Here is a 6,195-nt window from a genome sequence, read left to right on the forward strand (position 1 = left end):
ATAAAATAGAAATGCTCTTAAAATGTCACCAAAGCTTAAACAAGATGATTGACAATAATAATAATAATAATAATAATAATAATAATAATAATAATAATAATAATAATATATAAAATATTAATAATAAAATACTGAAATGAAATAAGGCCAGGAGTGTCAATTTTATTATTATTTTATTATCATTTAATGTATTTTCCCCCAAAAAATGTAAGTACCCCCTGGGCTTCTTCCAAGTACCTCTAGAGGTGCACATGCCCCACTTTGGGAACCCCTGATGTAGGTGAATGTCAGTGACAATTTTGTTATTGAAGTTTTAAATTGCCCTGCGATGAACTGGCGACTTGTCCAGGGTGTACCCCGCCTTCGCCCCTATGTAGCTGGGATAGGCTCCAAGCGACCCCCGTGACCCTAGTGAGGATAAAGCGGGTTCAGAAAATGAATGAATGAAAGTTTTAAATTGAATTTGGTTAGAAAAAAATAAGTAAACAAACCACAAAAATTAACAAACAAGTTAACTGACTAAAAGTCTTGACTAAAAAACAACTGCATCATCTTAACAGTATTAATATTCATTAACACAAAACCTATACGACCAGACAAAAAGAACAAATTGAATAAATGAATGAATGAATGAATGAAACCTCAAACGCATGCTGGATTAATTCAGCAAATTAATTAAGAATAAAATTCATATAATTCTAGATAATCTAGATATATCATTCTAAAGTAATAACACTGAAGTGAGAACAGGCTTGCTGCATTAGATTACATTAGATTAGATTAGATTTTTTTTTTTTTAGACTTTGTCGATCCCAAAATGGGGAAATGTAACAGTCAAGGCAGCAACAGAATAAAGTGCAAGAAAAAGTGTGCATGCATAAAGGTAGTGCAAAAACAAACAAACAAAAAAACAATATAAATAAATAATAAACAATAATAATAATAACAGCAACAACAACTATACAGACTATGTACATATTTACAACAGTGTGGAAGTGTAAAATGTCCGACAGTACAGATGAGACCCATACAGGACAGGGCTACACTGATGATTGACATGATTAACATTAGTGGGAGGTGTCCTGGAATCATTTGCAGCTAGAGTTAGGTAAGAAGGCCAGACAAGAATTTAATTGAAACTTGTCAATATCTTACATTTTCATCTACACATTTAAAGTTTTGTTAATTTTTCCAGCCTGATGATGACTTGAACTGGTCTTCAGGTATAATGTAAGTTGTTTTTGTGCCTGTTTTGCCTAAATTATTATTGGATTTGTATGGATTTCCAAAATCCCTAATACCATGACGTCTACCTCCTGTACTGAAGCATGTAATTTTTTCACTGATTTCAGAATTCATTTCCCTTCCCTTTTGGAATAAAACTCACCATAATCATTCATTCATGTTTTTATCAGTGTCATGTTTTATATTTTTTCAGCTTAAATTGCATTAATTCTGTCCTTTCATACTCCGTATAGCAGATTTGTGAGGTAATCTTGATGTGTTTACTGAGGAAACAGCAGCAGCAGTATGAACATGACGTTCTTTTCACATGTTCAGGTTTCATCGTCAAAATGCATATTCAAGTTTGCTTTACTAAAAATACACGTTCTCAGAATATTGAATAAGTAGAAATCACTCCTCCTCTATTTGACTTCCTTCTATGTGTGAACTAATATCATTGCAGGTGATCAAACTGCAGCTCATCAGATTATGAAAACTGATAAATACTTTGGACATATCGTCTGTATTTAACCTCCCTGAGCTACGACTTAGCAGAGATTAGTCTTTTGAAACCTTCCATGTGTAGAAAGGTGTGTCTGTGTGATTTACTGAGTGGAGATTATCGCTTGTCTCCACCCATCTCACAGGCTTACACGACAGCCTTGGCAACGACTAAAACATGAATAACATGTGTGATTCATGGAAGACCTTAGACCCCAAACCATTCTGTTACATAACTGTGATCATATAGCGTTTGACACTAAAGAAGCTTTTCTGACCTGCTGCAGCCTTTTGTTTGCTGACTAATGAAAATGCAAAGTAGACTTTTTATGAAGGTAGATTTGTTTCTTCATTATTCAATCAAAAGGAAAATTGCCTTAACCAAAAAAAAAATATTTTCAATCCAAAAAACTTAACTTCAATCAAAAAAACCATTTTCAATCAAAGGGAAAAAAAAGTGTTTGAATCCGCAAACAAATTGGGACCCAAAAAATTGCATTTGAACACCTTTTTTCTTTGATTGAAAAGGTTTTTTTTTGTTTTTCCTTTTATTGAAAATAACTTTTTTGATTGAAGTCATCTTTTTTGTATTTGGGCCACATCATGGGTAGGATATATCACTTAGATCAAAACAAATATTTTCAGTTGAAAAAAACTTTTATTTACTGTTTTTTTTAATTGAATTTTTTTTTTTTTTTTAATCGAAGTGATATTTTTGGGGATTGAATAATAAAGACACACATATCCTACCCATAATATGGCCCAAAGACAAAAAAGCTGACTCCAATCAAAAAAAAAAAAAAAAAAAAAAGTTTTCAATAAAAAAACCCAAAACTTTTCAATCAAAGAAAAAAAAGTGTTCAGTTGCAATTTTTTGGGTCTCCAATATTTTTTTGCATTCAAACATTTTTTTTTTGTTTGATTGAAAAGGTGTTTTTTTTTTTTATTGAAGCAAAGTTTTTTTGATTGAGGTGAAGTTTGTTTTCGATAGAAATTTTTTTTTTGGGTTAAAGCAACTTTCCTTTTGACTGAATTATGAATAAACAAATTAACATAAAACAAGTGTCTCCATCCACTGTCACTGATCCAACTCCATGGGTTTTACTGGTGAATCAATGTTGTAGAAGATGACGGTGTTTCCATGGTAACTACGAAGCCTCTGAACGTCCAAATGGGTCATATCTGATCACAATGAAAAGATGACAAACTGTATTTTACACCATTTATTTACATGGATTGATAAGATTAGTGGTTTTAAAGTTATAAAATATTTTAGATCAGTATATGGTTTTGGTCACTGGTAGATATTTGAGTCTTTATGGGATAATGTATGTGATGGACATTTGCCTTTCCAACTAAAAAGATAACAAACAAACAAACAAGTAAATAAATAAATAAATAAATGAACATTTTCTGGTGGGGGTAAGGGTCTAAAATCAGCATCATAAATGAAATCGTATGCTGTAACTCAAGCAAATAGACAGGATTTGTCATGTTTATTCCATTAGAGGGAGCCAGAGGGAGGGGATGTGAAAGGCTTTGGCTTTGTCTGTTTGTGGACGTTAAGCATAACACATTTTTTGGAATTATGGATAGTGTTTAGTGTTTCTACAGATTTTTAAATGAGAAGTCTTTCTTTACAGTATTGTACAGGAAGTTATTAGAGTAAGTTTAGAGTAAGTTCTTTAGGTCTGTTTTCTTATCTATCTATCTATCTATCTATCTATCTATCTATCTATCTATCTATCTATCTATCTATCTATCTATCTATCTATCTATCTATCTATCTATCTATCTATCTATCTATCTATCTATCTATCTATCTATCTATCTATCTATCTATCTATCTGTCTGTCTGTCTGTCTGTCTGTCTGTCTGTCTGTCTGTCTGTCTGTCTGTCTGTCTGTCTGTCTGTCTGTTTTTTCACAGCTCTTTGCATCTCTGAGCATTTATAAATGTTAGACAAAGGTATGATAAATGACATGAACATGTGATATTTAATCAATAATTATAAGATCTTCAAATAAAATCGGTCTTTGCTGCTTTCTTGTTCGGTTTGATACTTTTTAGAATTAAAATAGTTCAAACTATAGGTCTACATGAGGTATTTTTATACTGAAATCAACTGCAGTGTTTATAGAAAGCTGATGGCTCCTTTTTCAGATACATCCACACGTCTCTAAAAGTAGGTTTAATATCAATGTTCTCAGCTGTTTCATGTCAGATACAGTTGAAACTCAGAGGCTGGATTGTTATAGTTTAGAAGACGCTGACACAAGGATACATCGTTGAACTTGCCTCTCTGGTGTCATTTGATCCATGTTTAGGATGGTATATTTTGGTATGGGACTGTGTAGTGCTATATTTTGTGTAGTAACACCGTGCAATATGGAAAAATACAGCAATTAAAATGTGATTTTTAGTCGATATATATATATTTCATGTTTCATGTGTATAGAATTTACCAAAAACTAAATAATTAATCATATTCCCTTCCATATCCAAGTAAATAACAATATATATACCATACAACAATAACCTGCTGTTACATTGAATTGAATTTCTATGGTTTTATCTTTTTTGTCTTCTGCATTTGTATTTGTATTTGTATTTTTTTGTTTCCTATGCATCCTCTCCTGTGTCTGTAATTAAGTTTCATATGAAATTAACTGAATTATACTGAATATGACTGTTTGCTCTGTTGCACAGATAATTTTCTGTATCGCTCACAATAATTTAACATAACATCATTTATTTGATGAGGCCAGAAACCACAAAAAAAATTGGTAGTCAGTCCAAATGTTTACAGATCATAGAAATATAAATAAAATACAGTATTACAGTATTTACAGTAATACAGTATTTCAGTAGTACATGATTTTAGAGTATGATACAACATTTTTCAGATAATCTCCATTTTTTTCAGTTTATATGGCCAAAAATTGAAGAATGCCATCTTCTTTCCAAATTATTTCTATTAAATGTAAAATTATTTTGGCACATGCAGGTATTTATTTATTTATTTTTTTGTTAATTTTTTTGGCTGCTCCTTTTTAACATATGTAATGTTTAATAGATAATAATAATAAAAATGATGATGATGATGATGATGATGATGATATAAATTATATCATATTATACTATAACATAGTATAGACATTATAGGATTAATAGAGAATAATGCAGCATTTTCCAGATATCCTTGTTTTTTTCAGTTTATATGGCCAAAAATGGAAGAATATCATCTCCCTTCCAAATAGGTTTTATTAAATGTACAATTATTTTGGCACATCCAGTTACTTTTTGCAAATTTTGTGGCTGTTCCTTTATAAATCATACAAGGAGTTTTAATAGATACTACTACTACTACTACTACTACTACTACTACTACTACTACTACTACTACTACTTCTACTACTACTACTAATAATAATAAGTCAGGTTGATATTATTTTAGAGATAAATTTGTGGTTCTGGGCTGAAATTAATTTACTGGTCATTCATGAACACTGAATATAGGATGTTATATTCCATATTCTGGACTGGTTCAGTGTTATATTTCATGTATTGGTCTTTTAATCTGCCTCCAGCTGTAATTTATTTAAGAATAAAGAAGACTGTGAGGCTCCACTACAGTCCTCACTGGCTTATCCCTTCCTAAAATCCCTTTGATTTAGAAACTCAATGCCATCGACGCTCCTCTCTGAGGTGTAATGCTCTCACAGTTGACCCTGGCATTTCCATTAACAGCATCATCTTTGTGTGCTGTCAGCATGGTCCATCAACATAAAGCCCTGATCCCTCCACATACTCTTCAGACATGTCGTTTATAAAGGGAGACCGAAACAGCGAACAGTGGCAGCCTTGAGACAGTTACAGACAATGTCAAACCTCACGTGAAAAGTGCATGTGCAACTAGTGAGTCCACTCATTTACTGTATATCATCATTAGTTCCCATAAACTATACACCTTCAATGAAGAAAACAGGCGAGGAAACTCAGAACCTACAATATGATGTGTACAGCCTATCACAGGTAGAAAATAATAGAAACACTGGGCACAATCTTAGCCTTATTTTTTTGATGAGTAATTCCTTTTTATTGTTATTATCATTATTATTATGAAGTCTTTGAACCTCTATTAGAAAGTTAAAATCCATGTAGGTGCAATTTCTTAAAACTCTATTTTGTGTCCAGTTCTTAAGCTAGAGTCACTGACGCAAGACTTCTTTGAAAGTTTGAACTATTTACTAAAGAAAAATGAGTCACATTACAACAGGGGTGTCAAACTCATTTTAGTTCAGGGGCCACATCCAGCTAAATTTGATCTGCAGTGGGCCGAATCAGTAAAATAATAACATAATAATATATAAATAATGTCAACTCCAAACTTTTCTCTATGTTTTAGAGCGAAAAAAGTAAATTTACATTTTGAACAGGTTTACATCTACAAACTATCCTTTAAAACAA

The sequence above is a fragment of the Sphaeramia orbicularis genome, chromosome 4 (assembly GCF_902148855.1).
Source record: "Sphaeramia orbicularis chromosome 4, fSphaOr1.1, whole genome shotgun sequence".
In the NCBI taxonomy this organism is placed as follows: domain Eukaryota; kingdom Metazoa; phylum Chordata; class Actinopteri; order Kurtiformes; family Apogonidae; genus Sphaeramia; species Sphaeramia orbicularis.